The 19,184-nt window shown below is 45.9% G+C and overlaps 1 long non-coding RNA gene across 1 annotated transcript; it reads left to right on the forward strand.

Moving 5' to 3' along the window:
• The first annotated feature begins 2,987 nt into the window (after positions 1 to 2,987).
• LOC115462453 lies at positions 2,988 to 4,289 on the forward strand. Its single transcript, XR_003940856.1, has 3 exons — positions 2,988 to 3,076; positions 3,373 to 3,444; positions 4,212 to 4,289. It is a non-coding gene; the product is annotated as an uncharacterized LOC115462453 (long non-coding RNA).
• Positions 4,290 to 19,184: the final 14,895 nt, after the last annotated feature.

Raw genomic sequence — 19,184 nt, forward strand, 5'->3', positions numbered from 1 at the left:
GAAAATTACCTGAACAAATTTGGTAGATGGATTATACAGAACTTTTACCCAATTTGCAAGGATGTAAATATGTGTGCACAGCAGTAGCTAATTATTTTAGATATGTAATTGCACATCCTTGCAGGCAACACTTTTAAAACTTTAGAACTGATAATTGATAATGGTTCCCATTTTTGAAGGTTAATTGGTAACAATATGCTTCAGACCATAATAACAAATGAATGGTCTATTGAAACAATAAATATGTAAAATAGGGGGATCATTAAAGAATTGGGAAATAAATTTGGTATCGGCCTATTGGGGAGGCAGAAACACCCCTAATGCGAATGGTTACACCTAACCTACAAGTCTTGACTACCAAACATGACCAATTAGAATATCGGGGAATTACAGCAGGAGCTATGATGCCCTACAGGGCTACTCCAGGAGCGGCCGGGCTTTATTTATATGCTCTACAAATGGTTAAATTGTTACAGATATTCAAATAATTAATACAGGCTTTGGGAGGGGTGATTGATACAGACTATCAATGAAAAGTAAGGGTTATACTTCAGGCTAATGATAGAATTGCTTAATTATTAATTTTGGAGGAGGTGTTCCACCAAGGTGGATGAACACTAACTCACACGAGAAATCAACAGATAAGGGAAAGTGGGAAGTGGACCAATGACTCCAGGGAAACAGGAAACTGGTGTACAAAGTACCACTTTATTCACAGACTCGACACAGTACCGTGTTTCGGCCACAGGCCTGCTTCAGGAGTCTAAACAATAGGTTAAAAAATATAATAATTAAAAATTAAAAACTGCACATATACATATAAAATTATATGATAAATACATACACATCTAATATAATAAAACGCACCGTGAACGTTCTGTGAAGCCGGAAGCTTGAAGCCGGAAGTCTGAAGCCTTGAAGCCTTGAAGCCTGAAGCCTTGAAGCCTTGAAGCCATCTGACGTCACTCCCAGGCTGAGGCTGAAGGGTTCGGGGATTCGTGGTGTGAAGCCTTCAAGCCAGCCAGCCGTCTCTGCCCCGCCCTCGCGACAAAACAAACAAATCCGGAAGCGAAACGTCAGGGAAGGAGGCGGCGCTCCCGACGTCTAGCCTTCCCTTCGCTGTGTTCCGCCAAGGCGGAACACAGCGAAGGGAAGGCTACACGTCGGGAGCGCCGCCTCCTTCCCTGACGCTTCGCTGCACGAACCGCCACGGAGGTAAAGTTAAAAAGAATTAAAAAAAAAAAAAAAGGAAGCATGGATGCGAAGGGGTGGGGGGGCATGGATGCGAGGGGGGGCATGGATGCGAGGCATGGATGCGAAGGGGGGGGCATGGATGCGAAGGGGAGGGGGGAAGAAGAGGGCGGGCCAGGCTGGGACATGGGAGAGAGCGTAGCATGGATGCGAGGGGGGGGGGGGTCATGGAAGGGCGAGACGGGACTTGCTGGAAAAGGATGAATGGAGGCGGCAGGGGACAGAGGAGCATGGATTACAGAGCAGGCCTCAGGCAGAGAGGGGAAATGCTGGATAGGGAAAAATGGAGGGGCCAGGTGACAGATGAGCATGGATGGGCATGGATTGGAAGGGCAGGACTCAGGGAGAGGGGAATTGCTGGATAGGGATGAATGGAGGGGACAGATGGGTATGGATGGATATGGATTACAGAGAAGGCCTCAGGCAGAGAGGGGAAATGCTGGATAGGGAAAAATGGAGGGGCCAGGTGACAGAGGAGCATGGATGGGCATGGATTGGAAGGGCAGGACTCAGGGAGAGGGGAATTGCTGGATAGGGATGAATGGAGGGGACAGATGGGCATGGATGGATATGGATTGCAGAGCAGGCCTCAGGCAGAGAGGGGAAATGCTGGATAGGGAAAAATGGAGGGGCCAGTTGACAGAGGAGCATGGATGGGCATGGATTGGAAGGGCAGGACTCAGGGAGAGGGGAATTGCTGGATAGGGATGAATGGAGGGGACAGATGGGCAATGGATGGATATGGATTGCAGGACAGGCCTCAGGCAGAGAGGGGAAATGCTGGATAGGGAAAAATGGAGGGGCCAGGTGACAGAGGAGCATGGATGGGCATGGATTGGAAGGGCAGGACTCAGGGAGAGGGGAATTGCTGCATAGGGATGAATGGAGGGGACAGATGGGCATGGATGGATATGGATTGCAGGGCAGGCCTCAAGCAGAGAGGGGAAATGCTGGATAGGGATGAATGGAGGGGGCAGGTGACAGACAAACATGGATGGCCATGGATTGGGAGGGCAGGGCTCACGGACAGAGGGGAATTGCTGGAAAAGGATGAATGGAGGGGGCAGGGGACAGATGGCCATGGATTGGGAGGGCACGGCTCACACTCTCTCTCTCATATACAATGTCTTTCTCACTCTCACACACTCTGTCTCACACTGTATCACATTCACTCTCTATGTGCCACACAGTCACTCACACACTCGCTTGGTCTCATACACTCACTGAAACAGAGAATCTGTGTCTCACACACACTCTCTCTCTCGCCCACACACACACACTCTCACTCACACTGTGTCTCACATACACACTTGCACACACTCTCATTCTCACACACACACTCTCTCACAAACACACTCACACCCAGACTCACGCTCTCTCTCACACAATCACACTTTCACTCCGACTCTCAAACAGTCACTCTCACATACACTCTCCCAAACATACACACTCCGAGGAAAACCTTGCTAGCGCCCGTTTCATTTGTGTCAGAAACGGGCCTTTTTTACTAGTATACTTATAAAATGTGGCAAAGAAATATATAAAAAAATACACAGACAACCTCTGAAAAATACACATATATAGTGCTATTTAACGGGCAAGAGTCTCAATACATATGTGGATACACTTATATATGGACTCATAATGTGTGGATATATATGTTATAATATAAACCAGCACAAATAGGCACCAAACAAATGTATATGTTTCTCCCCACAAGCGTTTAGATGCTATTTTGTTTACAACTGACCAGCAGTTCACACGCTGTTCCGTTTCCAAACAGACTACAGAGTGACGTATCAAAACTTCAAGGGTATTTCTAAAGGTACTATTTACACCCATGCCCTCTTCCTTTCACTTCTTTGGATTCTCTCTGTTTACTTTCAAAGGCAGATGCTTTCTAATCTTCAAGGGTTGTTTCTAGGATACACTCACGCTCCCTTATCTAGAGGCTTTTCAGCTGTTTTTTTCCTCTCTGCTCTGTGCTGCACTGTTACGGCTAGCTTGCTCTGTGATATACCAAAGCTTTTTAGCTGTCCTTTTCCACTCTGCTCTTTGCTACACTGCCAAGGATGTTTTCCTCAACATTCATAAATAAATATATTTTATTATTTTTTTCAGAATACATTTTTTTCAGACCATTTTACCTTCCGACTGATCCTTATTTCCTTGTCTCCAGATCGATTCTTTAAGGTTGGTCAAACATCTTTTTTTCTTCCCTTTGAGAGATATATGTCACTGTCCCTATCTATACAAGCACCTTGATCTTCATGTACAGTATCCTGAGCTCCTATTTAGCCCCATCAGCAGTTTTGTTTCCGTTTAGCAATATATATTTTTATATATTATATATCTACTGCCACAAGTCTTTTTTATTTATATAATTTCCTCAGGTACATACATTGTCATTAACACTATTTTATATTATATTCAAGCTCATTTTCAAAGCTCTTAGCCTCCCAAAGTTCCATAGAAACCTATGGAACTTAGCCTCCCAAAGTGCTTTGAAAATATGCCTAGACTTGTCATCTACCACATTTGAATTTTTATTTTACATCATGCATGCCTATTTGTGCTGGTCTAATTATTAATTTTACCTGTGTTACAATCTGGGATTGTGAAGTTGGATCCACCCACCACCTTTACCACACGAGGGGATAAAGGCTTTGGATCCACTAATTTGTCTGCAGGTGCAAAGGTGTGGATTACCCAAGAAAATGGGTCCCCATAGCCTGCTGAAATTATTGCCCAAGGGGTGGACAATACAATCCTGATCCTCCGATCTGGGCGGGGTAAAATGGACTTATGTCCCAGCGAATAAATGTTATTTTAGAGAGTAATTAATTTGTTAATATGTTTCATTTATAAATCCTTGTAAGAGTCAGTATAATTCTCCTTCTTATGGTGTCTTTGGGTATTGCCATTACCCCCGATGGACAACTACATCTTACCACCGAAAGACAAGGCAAGCTGACGTGGCAGTGGAAGAATCAGAGTGAAATCTGACAACAAGACACATGTTCGGCTAACTAGATGTGCAACTGTCAACAACACTCAAATATGGAAAGAAGTCCTGTCACATGAATGAGTTTAATATGACTTGCACAAGTCAGAGACAGTCAATAAAGCATTGTTGACCCAAAAATGCAGACATTGTTGACATTTACACCATTAGCAAATGTTTATATTCTTCTTGTGTGAACACTATACCTATGAAGACCTGTGTAAAAACTGTAGTACTCTTAATTGCCTTAATTGTAGAGTAAAATGAGTTTAGTATGATATCTTGTTAGGAGATTTTGGTACAGGTGTAGAGATAATAAATGCTATTGATGCTGAAACTTTAGACAACACAAAATGTATTAGAACTGATATTAATCAGCCTATTATTTTGCAATATGATAAGAGTTATCTTTGATTATAGTCAGATAGTTGATTATACTCAGTTTACAAGTAGAAATTAATATAGCATAATTTACTACTTGCATATTGTAACATCTATTTGCCCTTATGCAAAGGGATAAGGCTCAAACATAGAAACATAGTAGATGATGGCAGAAAAAGACCTGCACGGTTCATCCAGTCTGCCCAACAAGATAAACTCATATGTATTACTTTTTGTGTATACCCTACCTTGATTTGCACCTGTCCTCTTCAGGGCACAGACCGTATAAGTCTGCCCAGCACCAGCCATGCCTCCCACCACCAGCTCTGGTACAGACCGTATAAGTCTGCCCAGTACTATCCCCACCTCCCAACCACCAGCCCCGCCTCCCAACCATCAGCTCTGGTACAGACCGTATAAGTCTGCCTAGCACGATCCCCGCCTCCCACCACCGGCTCTGCCACTCAATCTCGGCTAAGCTCCTGAGGATCCATTCCTTCTGAACATGATTCCTTTATGTTTATCCCACGCATGTAGAAGGAGGAATGGCCTAGTGGTTAGGGTGGTGGACTTTGGTCCTGGGGAACTGAGGAACTGAGTTCAATTCCCACTTCAGGCACAGGCAGCTCGTTGTGACTCTGGGCAAGTCACTTAACCCTCCATTGCCCCATGTATGCCGCATTGAGCCTGCCATGAGTGGGAAAGCGCAGGGTACAAATGTAACAAAAACAAACAAACAAAAAAATTCTGTTACCGTTTTCATTTCCACCACCTCCTGCGGGAGGGCATTCCAAGCATCCACCACTCTCTCTGTGAATAAATACTTCCTGACATTTTTCTTGAGTCTGCCCCCCTTCAATCTCATTTCATGTCCTCTCGTTCTACCGCCTTCCCCTTCTAAGGGGACTCAAGATGACTAGTTCTGAATACTTGTGGACATAGGCGGTCGGTGGCCCAACTGTTTGGGGAGGCTAAAGGGGGCGGGATTAGGGGTGGGGCCAGGGGTGGAGCTTAAATCCATAATTGTCTGATAACACACAGAAAAAAATAAATAAATAAAAATAAAAGTCACAATTAATACCTTTTATTAAATTTAGATATTAGATATGTATCATATGAAAGAATAAAGTGATTGCTCAAAGCATTTTCTAAGCACAATCGCTCAACTACAAAACACTATGCACAACTTTGTGCAAAAACACACTCAGAACCCTACTGTACCATAAATATTAAACTGGGCAGAACCTAATACACCAATATACCACCCATACGGAAAATGCAGACCGTCAACAATATGAAACAAGGGATCATATCATCACAATTCTCATGTACAGCCACAAAACACCCTAATTCATGTTTAATGTGGGATAAATGCCATAAATAAGTAAATAAATATAAACTTTTGATGTTGAGCACCTGATTCTCAAAGTGGACATATTCCAAACACTATAATGAAAATAAAATGATCTTTTCTACCTTTGTTGTCTGGTTGTCCGATTCTGCTGCTATCTGTTCTCAGTGCAGGTCAGGAAGTCATCCTTGTTAAATATCTCCCTGGCAACCCAGCCAACCCCCCCCCCCCCCCCCTGCTCTCCCAGCAATAAGGTAAACAAACCATAAACCAATTTCTACAATTGGTTACACAAGGCTAGAGGGCTTTCACTGCAGCTCCTGCTGTGAGGATGGAGGTAAATCAACAATTTAAACCTCTCAGAGCACAGCAGGGGAGGCTTAGCCTGTCCAAGCCTCTTATACCGGGCGCCTATGCTTGTGGAGGTGAATTTTACCGGTGGATTCCTTCCACAACTTGATTAATAATTTCAAATATTGCCTTGTGCACTGACCTCTTTTGTTGTGGGCAAATTGTGTATTTTGGTGTAACTAAGCAGTGTGTATTATTTGTAACTAGTAAAAAAGGCCCGTTTCTGACACAAATGAAATGGGCGCTAGCAAGGTTTTCCTCGGAGTGTGTATGTTTGGGAGAGTGTATGTGAGAGTGACTGTGTGAGAGACAGAGTGAAAGTGTGAGTGTGTGTGAGAGAGAATGAGTCTGGGTGTGAGTGTGTTTGTGAGAGAGTGTGTGTGTGAGAATGAGAGTGTGTGCATGTGAGACACAGTGTGAGAGAGAGAGTGTGTGTGTGTGTGTGTGTGCGAGAGAGAGAGAGTGTGTGTGAGACACAGATTCTCTGTGAGAGTGAGTGTATGAGACCAAGCAAGTGTGTGAGTGACTGTGTGGCACATAGAGAGTGAATGTGATACAGTGTGAGACAGTGTGTGAGAGTGAGAGTCAGAAAGACATTGTATATGAGAGAGAGAGAGAGTGTGAGCCCTGCCCTCCCAATCCATGCCCATCTGTCCCCTGCCCCCTCCATTCATCCTTTTCCAGCAACTCCCCTCTCTCCCTGAGCCCTGCCCTCCCAATCCATGCCCATCCATGCTCCTCTGTCACCTGCCCCCTCCATTCATCCCTATCCAGCAATTCCCCTCTCTCCCTGAGCCCTGCCCTGCAATCCATATCCATCCATGCCCATCTGTCCCCTCCATTCATCCCTATCCAGCAATTCCCCTCTCTCCCTGAGCCCTGCCTTCCCAATCCATGCCCATCCATGCTCCTCTGTCACCTGCCCCCCTCCATTCATCCCTATCCAGCAATTCCCCTCTCTCCCTGAGCCCTGCCCTGCAATCCATATCCATCCATGCCCATCTGTCCCCTCCATTCATCCCTATCCAGCAATTCCCCTCTCTCCCTGAGCTCTGCCCTCCCAATCCATGCCCATCCACGCTCCTCTGTCACCTTCCCCCTCCATTCATCCCTATCCAGCAATTCCCCTCTCTCCCTGAGCCCTGCCCTGCAATCCATATCCATCCATGCTCCTCTGTCCCCTGCCCCCTCCATTCATCCCTTTCCAGCAATTCCCCTCTCTCCCTGAGCCCTGCCCTCCCAATCCATGCCCATCCATGCTCCTCTGTCACCTGCCCCCTCCATTCATCCCTATCCAGCAATTCTCCTCTCTCCCTGAGCCCTGCCCTGCAATCCATATCCATCCATGCCCATCTGTCCCCTCCATTCATCCCTATCCAGCAATTCCCCTCTCTCCCTGAGCCCTGCCCCCCCAATCCATGCCCATCCATGCTCCTCTGTCCCCTGCCCCCTCCATTCATCCCTTTCCAGCACTTCCCCTCTCTCCCTGAGCCCTGCCCTCCCAATCCATGCCCATCCATGCTCCTCTGTCCCCTGCCCCCTCCATTCATCCTTTTCCTGCAATTCCCCTCTCTCCCTTCCTTGACCCCCCCTCGCATCCATGCTCCTCTCTCTCCCATGTCCCAGCCTGGCCAGCCCTCTTCTCCCCCCCCCTTCGCATCCATGCCCCCCCCCTTCGCATCCATGCTGTCGTTTCTCCCCTGCCCTCCCGCTCCCATTGTTCAACTTTACTGCCCACCCTCTTCTCTCCCCCCAATATCCCTTTTTTTTTTTTCTTTTTAAGTTTACCTCCGTGGCGGTTCCGGCAGCACAGCGTCAGGGAAGGAGGCGGCGCTCCCGACGTCTAGCCTTCCCTTCGCTGTGTTCCGCCTTCTTCTGACGTCATCCTTGACGTCAGAAGAAGGTGGAACACAGCGAAGGGAAGGCTAGAGACGTCGGGAGCGCCGCCTCCTTCCCTGACGCTGCGCTGCCGGAACCGCCACCACGGAGGTAAATCTAATATAATAAAACGCACTGTGCGTGGGTGCGATCCGTTTATTTGTTTTTTTTTTCCGCCCTCGACGTCATGACGTTTGACGCGAGGTCGGGGCAGAGACAGCTGGGTGGCTTCACACCATGAATCCACGAACCCTACAGGGAGTGTTTGAGTGACTTCAGAACGTTGTCTTCAGAACGTTCACGGTGCGTTTTATTATATTAGATATTGAATTTTGGTTAGTTATTAGTAGGCAGCATTATTACTATTTGCTCAGAAATTATACTTCCTGTTAATTTTAGTATGTTTGCTGAAATTAGTGGTCAGTATATTATCCATTTGTATAATCTGTCTTGTTACTTTCTTTTAGTTGTTTTACCTGATGTAGAGTATTGACTTATGTATGGACTGTCGTTCAGACTGCATTGAAAATCAAGGACCAATTGCAATGGAAGTGAATTTTAAAGATTGTTTTTCAACTCTGTCTTGAACGGCTAGTGCACTCGGGGTCTGTATTAGAAGTAATTCTGTTTAAACATGATTGTTTAAGTGTTACCTTAAAGGATTGCTTCTCAATCCTGTTTTTGTCTGATAATGACCAAAAGTAACTTTTCTTGTAATTACAAAAACAACAGGCTGGAATGTTCTTGAAGCCAGCTTGTGCAGGGCAGGGCGGGGGGGGGGGGGGGGGGGGGGGGGGGGGGGGATGCAGGATGTGCTTGAGGTTCAGGAGGAAAACCACCTGGCCAGTGGTTTTTGTTGTTTGAAGCCAAGAGCATGTGACTGCATCTTCATATTCATTCTGGTAATTTTCCTCTGCTCTGAACTCTCTATAAAGTAGGTCATGCTGCAGTGAGAGTTTTGAGGTCATCTGCAAGCAGACATGCTGTGCAGAAGTAGAGATCAATGGATCCGTTCTGTGTTCAGACGTCAAGTTCTCGCTGGACCTGGCTTCCCCAGCTGATGATGATAAGAGCCTGAAATTCCTGACCAGTGATGATTGTATGTATATAATGTATTGTTTCTTTTCCTGGTCTAATAGATGCAAAGACCAGTGATGTAATGATTGTTTATAATCATTGTGTTTGCTCCTTTCCTGGTCTAAAGAACTCTTTGCATTTACTTAGATGTAGAGACCAGTGATGTAACGACTGTTTACACAGTTAATCATTGTGTTTGCTTCTTTTCCTGGTCTAAGAACTCTTTGCATTGCTTAGATGTAGAGGCCAGTAATGTAATAATCAGAGATGTAACCACTGTGTTTATAGAGCTAATTATTGTATATGTGCCAACCATTATATATATATATATATATATATATATAAAATGGTTAATCTGCCAAGATGTCCCAATTCAAATTGGTGAGGTACATAAGGATAAAGAGGGGAGAATTCTTATGATAAATGCTTATGCACCCAATGATGGTCAGCTTTCTTTTTGGCAAAAGGTACAGAATCTTGTATCTGATAAGGGAAAAGGCTACCTATTTATTGGACGGGATTTTAATATTGTGCTTAACCCCATTATGGACAAATTACCAGCAAGAAAGGGAGGCTTTGGGAGGGGGGCTAGGGGTCTGATTATTAGACTGTTACATGATAGCAGAAGCTGTAATCACGGTGATTCCCAAACCCAATAAAGATCCCCAGTTGTTACAGAACTATAGGCCCATAACTCTCCTCAATTCAAACTATAAACTGTATGCCAAGATTTGGCTAATAAGCTAAAAAAGATGATAGGTAAGGTTATATCCCCATGTCAAGTAGGCTTTATGCCAAACAAACTTATCACTGATAACTCTAGACTTTTTTTCATCTTCTACTGCTTACCAAATCCTATGATTACCCTTTCATTTTGCTATCATTAAATGCTGAAAAAGCCTTTGATAGGATGGAATGGTCCTGTCTATTTTCAGCTTTACATTGGTTTGGAGCACCACTGGAATTTATCAATAAAATTAAGGTCCTGTATTCTAATCCCAGAGCTAGAATTATAGCCAATAATAATCTCTCAGACTATGTTACCCTTCATAGAGGAACATGTCAAGGCTGCCCTTAATCCCCATATTTATTTAATTTGGCCTTGGAACCGCTTCTAATAGCTATCAACTCTCAGTCCAATCTCACAGGTTTAGTGCACCATGATTTACATTTGAAAGTATCTGCACATGCTGACGATATATTTTTATTTGTCTCTAATCCCTCTTCCTCATTGTCTTCGCTATTTTCCCTCATTCATACTTTCTCTTTGTTTTCTGGCTATAAAATTAATCAATCTAAAACTGAAGTACTTCCTTTATACGTTCATGCCACCCCTGAATTAGTCCAGCCATATGGTTTACTCTGGTCATCTAAGAAAATCAGATACCTAGGTATTGACTTATGCCACACATTACATGATACTATAATACATAATGGTGATAATATATTACAATTCCTTAAAATCCTTTTTTGGCTTGGCACCCCTTACCCATATCATGATGGGGCAGACTTGAAACTATTAAAATGATGGTCTCCCCCAAAATAAACTTTATATTTAGTATGATTCCTGCTGTTTCATACCTCATTTTACAAGCAGGTTGATAAGCTATTATCATCGTCTCTTTGAAAATCCAAACCTGTTAGAATTTCATTGTCTAAACTTAAAGCCCCTAAAGAGAAGCTTGGAGTACTATTTCCTGATTTTCAGTGTATCACAAGGCTTTTATAATACAATAGGGTTGTTACAGGTTTTCCCCTGATAGAGATTTGGCTTCAACTTGAAAACTCAACATTCCAACCAAGTCCTTTGAATTTGCTTATTACTACTTCCTTGACAAACTCACAAAAGGGCAACCTTATTATTCACAGCACTAGGTTCTGTAGGGGTATTTCCCTGTGATCTAGCCTATGCTGGTCTGGGCCTATACAAGCCTATGACATCTTGGTATAATAAGATGGCTGCTGCAACATCTCTGTGTCAGCAAGATCCAGCTTCAGCTTGTGGAAAATCACTGACAGGCTTGCTAAAGCCAAGGACAGTCTGTGTTCTAAACACCCCCTTCTATCACCCTGAGAACGGAGTAGGGAGGCAGACATGGCTCCAGAAGTTACCATTCTCCAAGGTCACAAAACAAAGAACTCTTCTTGCTCATGTACTGAACTGGACAAGATCATGATTGGTTCCTACCATCACCTGACCGAGAGGTACGGGAAAAGCGGGAACAGAAGTAAGTTAGTGAGTCGGAGACCCTGGGAAGAGGGGCAACTGGTAAGAGGACCCTGAGAAATCCAGCAAGGCTCGGGGGGAGCCAGAGACTTTGTATGATACCAACATCGTGACCTGCATCCTGGTGCAAATACCTGTGGCAGAGATATTGGCTCTGATAACCAAAGGAGTGACGGGAACCTACGTGGGCTGATAAAGACCTGCACTACAAAAGACACAGACAGCTAAAATAGCGTCTGGGGAGATTCTGCTCCGGTCTTATCTGAAGCCGTTATCACGACAGCGTGGTAAGATCACAGTGATATATTTCCTGGTCTGGGGTTAGGCAGTGGTTTTATCTAAGTACGACTGGTTTATGTCAGCTCTTGGTCAGGGAAAGCAGCTAATGTGTATTTTGCATAAGATGTGATAAGTTTCATAAGGATTATTAGGTTATCATTTGTACTGTTCTAATCATTACCGTACCTAGTCTCAGGATAATCAGAGTGTAGTTTAGACAATATATTTTCGGTAGTGCTCATATCAGTAAGGGATATTTTTATTGCATAAGCTAGCGCAGAGTATTTCTATTTTCTTATCCATAATAAAGCTAATATATATCTATCTATCAGCTGTGTCTTTCTTTTCACTCTACACACCAAAACACCTGGAGAGGTGCCAGAAGCAAGATTCCTGTATCTCACCCTAGACAGAGCTAGTGAGTCTGTTAGGCAGACTTATGCATCAGGGAATCTTGGTATAAGTAATCTGTGGGTACCTGTTGCCCTAGGTATTATTTATCTCACCCTACAAATGGGGGCTCGTTGCGGGGTCTCAAAGAGCTGAGGAAAGAATCCGTTTGTGTTTTTCTGTAGAAAGAAAGAAATCCTAGCTGTATAGTTCTGAACTTTAAATTTCTCTCTCTGTGTGTGCACTGGAAAGTGTCTGTGAAGCGTGCTAGACACTGTAGTCGTAAATCTGCTGCTTCTGCCAGCTTACGACCTAGCAGTGAGATAAGGTTTTTTTTTTCAGTACTAGTTGTGTTACTTGCTAGCAGCTTTCAGTTCTTCAGTATGACGTCACCTAGCAATATGCTCTCCGCGCTAGAAGTCACTGTTTTTGACGTTTTAATTAGTGCAAGACAGTCTAATAAGGCAAGTACCGGAGTATTCTATAAACTCTCTGTTGAAATTGTTTAGGAAACTCGCCTGAAAGTCACAAGGCATATGATTTTGTATTGCATTCAGTGTTGAAGGTTAAAAATAGATTGACTGTGGCAGCACTAGTGGAGCTCGGCTGTACCCTACTAGCTAAGAACGAAAGTGCAGCTTGTAGTACCTTTGACCTCCAAACTGAACTCCAACAACTGCGTGATGAGGTTAATGCTCTGAAAACAGAACGATTGGATTTACAATTGAGGTTAGAGAGCATTACTTCTCAGGCAACGGCTGGAGGAGGGGAGGGTGCTTCAGGTCCACAGGGAAATGTTCCATGTTCCACTTGTGCAGTGTTGAAAGAAAAGTGTGCAGACCTAGAGAAAGATAAAGAGCATTGGGAACAGACTGCCCAGTCCTTGGAGCAGGATATGAGGCAGAAAAACGATTCCCTTGCTTCTAAATCTTATCAATTGGAGGAGATGATGCAGACTTTAAGTTTGCAAAAGAAAGAAGCTGATCACTTTCACTCCCGGCAAGAGCAAGTGAGAGAAACATATGAGGATAGGATTACGGCCTTGAGTAGAGAGTTGAAACAGGAAAAAGGGAGTGTCAGCTCTGCCCGGCAGGCTTGGCACAAGGCAGAAGAAGGACGGGTGGAGTTATGGGAGAAGAATAATATGCTTTCACTACAGTTGTCACAGGCTCGGCAGGACAGAGAGATGTGTGTAAAGGCATTAACCCAGTATAGGACAGAACTAGATACGGTCTAGCAGGAGGTATAGACTCTATGGAAGAGGCTACTGCTACACCCATGGAGTCACAGAATAGGGCTGACTCTAGGTCGCCCAGTCCTATGCTAGAACAGTTCAAACTGCTGAATGGTCCCCGAGAAATGAAGTAGAGCTGGAGCCTAACCCTTGTCAGTTGACAGCCCCACCCCGGTACAGTAGCCTAGTTCCTGAGACCTTAGACAGCATGCAGGAGCCTAGGCTCCGCCCAGTGAGGCCATAGAACACTGTGCAAATTGATGATGTCAACAGGACAGTTGCACCTAGGCCCCGCCCAGGAAGGTCGCAGCTTATTGCGACACCTGAGGAGGGCACCGGTACAATTGGGCCTATGCTCCGCCCAGGAAGGGCGCAGCTCACGGCACCTCTTGATGACATCAGCAGCACCACAGCACCACTGTTTAAGTCCCCTACTGGAGAGCAGCGGAACTCCACTCAGACACACAAAGTCATTCCTTTATCTAGGGACCAATATTCACAAGTAATGAAAACACTTCGGGCGATGATTACACCTTTTAAAGAGTCTTCTGAGGTGACAATCTACGCACATCTGGATAGCGTGCATGACCTTTTCAATTTCTTACAGGTTCAGGCCGACTCAGATAAAAGAGCTTTACTGCAGTGGACGTTTGCGACTGAGTGCCAAACGTATTTAAAGGCAATTTTGGCTGAGAGTAATGATCTCTCCACCGTGGAACAAGCGTTTGAAAAAGCGGTATGGACTGTTTGCGGACCCCACCGAGGCCAAAAGGGCCCGCATATAATATGCGCTGCGGGCCGAATGAGAGTCCACATGAATGGTCCTATCGCCTGAGGCGCACATTTTTCGATGGGGGGGGGGCGGACCCAGAGGCCAAAGAACTTGAGTTTGGGGAATTTAGGAATCTTTTTGTGAAAGGTCTGCCCAATCAAGTGAAAATGTCTCTAGCAGGAAAGAAAAGTGAACCTTTTTCCCTTCTGCTAAAGCGGGCGGAGGAGCTTTTTGATAGTGTCGTGAGCAGCCTGATGCGGCGACCACCCAAGTAGTTCCTAAGAATCGCAGCAAAGTGGCTCCACCTAGCGTTGTGCTGTTACATCCACGCTTTCTCTGGAAAACAAGATGTCAAGTCCTTCTACACCCGCCCGGGTGGCAATACCCAATCTTACCAGCAAAAGGGCACCACGCCTCCGACTGCGCCGGAGGGCCAACAACAGGACCCGAAAAGGAGCATTTTAACAAGAGACAGTGGGCAGCGGAAAAGATCCGAACCCAACAAGCACAGATTGAGCAACTGATGGCGCAACTTCAACGAACAAATCCTGCAGCCGCACCCCACCCATCCTCGTCACCGAACAAAGGAGGCAAACTTTCAGAAGCCCAAAGAGAAATCTTCCGGCCCAATTACAGGGCCTAGGCCGAGTGTCAAGTCCGTTGAATTACTGGAAGATCCGGTTTCTTATGAGGGAAGACCTGCATGACTAGACTCGGACCCTCCTTCACCACCATCATGTCCACAGTTCATGTGAATGCTTTGTCGTCCAACAGTGAGGAGTCCTCCGTGACCGATGCTGAGCCCAGCCCTCTAACCCGAAAGGGCCTCTCTTACAGGACTCGAATGAGGAAAACAGGTATTTCTTGGTAAACTTATTCCTAAAGGGTACAGATATACCTTAGCTCTGTTGATTCAACAGAAATTTTCCTGTCAGGGTCTACTGGATACCGCCTCAGAGGTGACGTTGATCACCCAGGGCATGTTTCAGAAACTGAGGCTTTTCTGGGGGGAGGTGGGGAGCGCTGCATGTCACCCCGTGTGACTTGTCACTGGTGGCCTACGGCAATCAAAGCATCCGGTACTGTGGGACGGGTTTGGCTTTCCTTGCAGTTCGGCGAGTTGTGTTGTCAAAACCCCAGCTATCATTACTACTGGTGCTGGTGAAGAATTCTTAATTGGGAACGATCTTCTGAAGAGATTGCAGACTGATCTGGATTATCGCCATGAAGTCATCTGGGCCCAAGTCGCAAGTCCCCTCCCATATGGGAAAGTAAAGCATATGAGCAGAGTCAGTGGTTCCAGCTCCGTGGGGCTTAGGGATTCCCCAATTCTAATGAATTTCCGGAAGTCAGAAGACCCTCACACCTGGGAGCTCCAGTTGTGTGGTGCACCAGGGGGGGATGAACAGCGTGGTGAAGTTATCCGCGTCCAAACGGACCGGATAGCTGACATTGTTCTCCAGGATGACAATTTGGAAATTGTTTTGACTGACTCGACTCATACCGGTGACTCCCCAGATGCTGCTGCCGAGATAGCCCACGAGGCCTCTGTTTCCACTTCCAGTCCAGACTCACCGCATCCTCGCAAGTTGACGGACATTCAACAGAAGGATGATGCTTACACCATTCCTGTCCAGATAGCTGACATCCAAACACTTCAGTCCACGTTGCTGTTGCCTAGTGACGTTTCCTTCATCAGTGACACTCTGTTTTATTGTCTTCGCAAGTCTGTGCAACTTCACTTCAGTAAGTGTTCGCCCACTTCTGTGCAGGTACCTGGACAAGGTGCCAAGACGCTCGTGGGACTGTGTAGCCTTCCTTTGACTGTGGGACAGAAGTCGTTCACCCACCACTTCTCTGTTGTGAGAGGCCTACCACAGCCCTTATATCTGGGCTCCGATTGCCTTGTGCGACTGGGAGTTTATGTGGATCTGGTGAACCTGGTCTTGTGAGTAGACTTGATGGCAGCCCAGTGGAATCTGAAGTAACGCCTGTTAGCTTGAAGTCTGGACAGACCATACCCCAGGTCTGTGAAGTAGTCTGTGATACAAATGTGACCATTCCAGCTAGAGTGAGGGACTTTTCCATCAAGCTCCGTCTTGCCGAGGGACAGCGTCTGTTGGACAAAGTGGTGTTCTTCAACCCTCATGCTCATTTTCGTGACCTAGGGCTGTCCACCGGTGTTCTGCCATGGTTAGAGGTAATTGGTGAGACTTTTCACCTGTTAGTCACCAATCCACAGTTTGATGAAGTGGAAGTGTCTGCAGGAGACCCTTTTGGATTTCTAGTGGGAGACTCTTTTCCTGATGTCGAGGTAAGTTTGCCCATTGTTGGCAGGCTGCCTTCCTCTTGGAACACCTGCCAGGGGGGGGAGACACCTGAATGTCTGTTCACCTCTCCCAGAGGCCTCATCTCGCTGGAGTTTGTTTGGCCATATGATGCAACGGGTTCGCAAGTGCAGATGGAAGACGACTACTTGATTTTGTCCAGAAAGATGTCTTTACCCCAGAAGTCTAGAGTGGTGAATGCGGTTGAAACTTCATCTCTGCAGGAGGACATTGAAGAGCAGGTGGAAATTCCAACCAACCAGCCTTTCTCAGAGTTTGACGCTATGGTGAAAGACCAAGTGGAACAGGCTGATGCTTGTGCTACTGACACAGAGAAGATGCAGTTGACTGAGTTGCTGTACAAATACAAGGAACTTTTTGCTGTGGACTCATATGACTGTGGCCTTACAGACCTACACGTCACCAGAGTGCCTATGGAACCAAGTAGTAAGCCTGTCTTTGTGCGCCAGTATAAGATCCCATTAGCTTCCTATGAGTCCGTGCAAGAGATTCTCAATACCTTGGAGGCCAGGGGCATCATTAGGCAATGCAACAGCACATACAACTCCCCTCTGTGGCCCATCTTGAAAAAGAACAACAGCTGGAGAATTGCCCTGGACTACCGTCAGCTGAATAAGCGAGTACCGCTGTCCAGGTGGCCAATGGCTCCACTGGATCAGAGTCTTGCTACCATCAAAGGGGCTAAGTATTTCACCAGCCTAGACTTAGCATCAGGGTTTTGGACCGTACCGGTACATCCACATGACCAATATAAACTGGCCTTCACGTTTGGGAAGAAACAGTACACGTGGAACAGAACTCCCTTTGGTTTTCTCAACTCCCCGGCTGAATTCAACATCTTCCTACACAAAGCACTTCCAGATGCTGAAGCTCGAGGGACTGTGGTCTATGTGGATGATATTCTGATCAAAAGCCCTACTTTTCAAGATCACTTGGCAGAGATTGAGCATGTCTTCACACAGTTGACAGATGCTGGAGCTAAATTGACCCTAGCCAAAGGACAATGGTGCAAGAAATCTCTGAATTACCTAGGGTATGAAATTTCTGCTGATGGTCTGCGACCTCAGAAGAAGCGAGTTCAGGCCTTACAACAGCTGAAACATCCCACCAATCTCACAGAACTTCGTTCCTTTCTGGGAATATGCAATTATTCCAGACAGTTCATAGACGAGTATGCGGAGATCACCCGACCCTTGGTCAAGCTATTGAAGAAAGACACCCTGGACGTGGGGTCCAGAGCAGGAATCTGCTATGCAGGAGCTGAAGGATCAGCTTAGCCGCTTTCCATGCCTCGCGTACCCTGAGGGGGGTCGCGAATTCTACGTTGACCTGGGATACTCCAATCATTCCATGAGTGCTGTCCTGTATCAAAAATATGACTCTGATAAGCGGGTTGTGGCCTATGCTAGCAAAGGCCTATCGGATGTGGAAAAGAAGTATTCTGACTGTGAGAAATCCTTGTGGACCACGGTATGGGCTCTGCAACATTTCCGGAGTTACATCCAAGGGGAGAAGCTAATCGTAGAAACTTGTCATCAAATCGTTAGTTTCCTGGGTAGCGACCGAATCAAATCCGGTCGAGTGTCCAACAGTAGGATAGTCTCCTGGACATTGGCTCTTCAAGGATGGCCTTTAGAGGTAAGGTATGCCCAGAAACATCGTAATGTAGTAGCCCAAGGTATGGCTGAGCTGCATGACTGTGCAGGACATGATGCCCTTGCAGGTATTCTGAAACAGAGGTTCCCGAGCAGGAGAAAGAACCTCATCGGCACCATCTGTATGATGAGAAGATCTGTGAAACCTTGCCTAAGGTCTATGTGGATGGATGCGCCTACCACCACGACACAGACCATGAGTTGGTCGCAGGTGTGGGAGTGGTATGGAACCCAAACCTTCCTGAAGAGACTTTGAAGCACAGCTTGGGTTCACAAACAAACCAGTATGCTGAGATAGTGGCAGCCTTGGTGGCGGTACAGTCTGCAGTTCAGAAAGGAATTAGGGAATTGGTCATATGCACTGACTCAGATTATGTGAGGCAGAATTTTGTCTCTCATCTACCCAACTGGAAGCAGAACAACATGCTAAACTCGAAAGGAAAACCGGTACATCATGGAAATTTGATTCTGGCCCTGGATCAACTGGTACAGGACCATGACATGACCATCTATTGGAAGAAGGTAAAGGGTCATGCAAAGGTTGACAGTCCTGACAAGATAGGGAACGATCTGGCAGATCTACTCGCGAAGGAAGGTGCGCTCACAGGAGAACTATGGCGGTTCTCAGAACCTGATACCTTGGCAGTTCATGCTTACCCGACGGCAAACAAAACAGCTCTGTGAGACTCCAGTGTACAGTGGAGCAGTGAAGTCCCATCCTTTGATCTTGTCACGGCTCAGAAATCAGATCCGGTGGTTGGAAGATTTTATGAGTACATCCAGAATCCGCAAGAACATCCATTGACAGAAGAGGAGTGTCAAGCTGAGGAACTGAGGGTACTCTACACCTCCAGAGAGAAGTTCCAGATCCGCCAGGACCTGCTTATTCGGACGAGTAAGCATGGCATTGAGCAATGGGTTGTGCCTCAGACGTATCGTGGCATCATGTTGCAACATGCTCATGATGAACCATGTGCAGGACATAG

This window comes from Microcaecilia unicolor, chromosome 2 (assembly GCF_901765095.1).
Source record: "Microcaecilia unicolor chromosome 2, aMicUni1.1, whole genome shotgun sequence".
Lineage (NCBI taxonomy): Eukaryota > Metazoa > Chordata > Amphibia > Gymnophiona > Siphonopidae > Microcaecilia > Microcaecilia unicolor.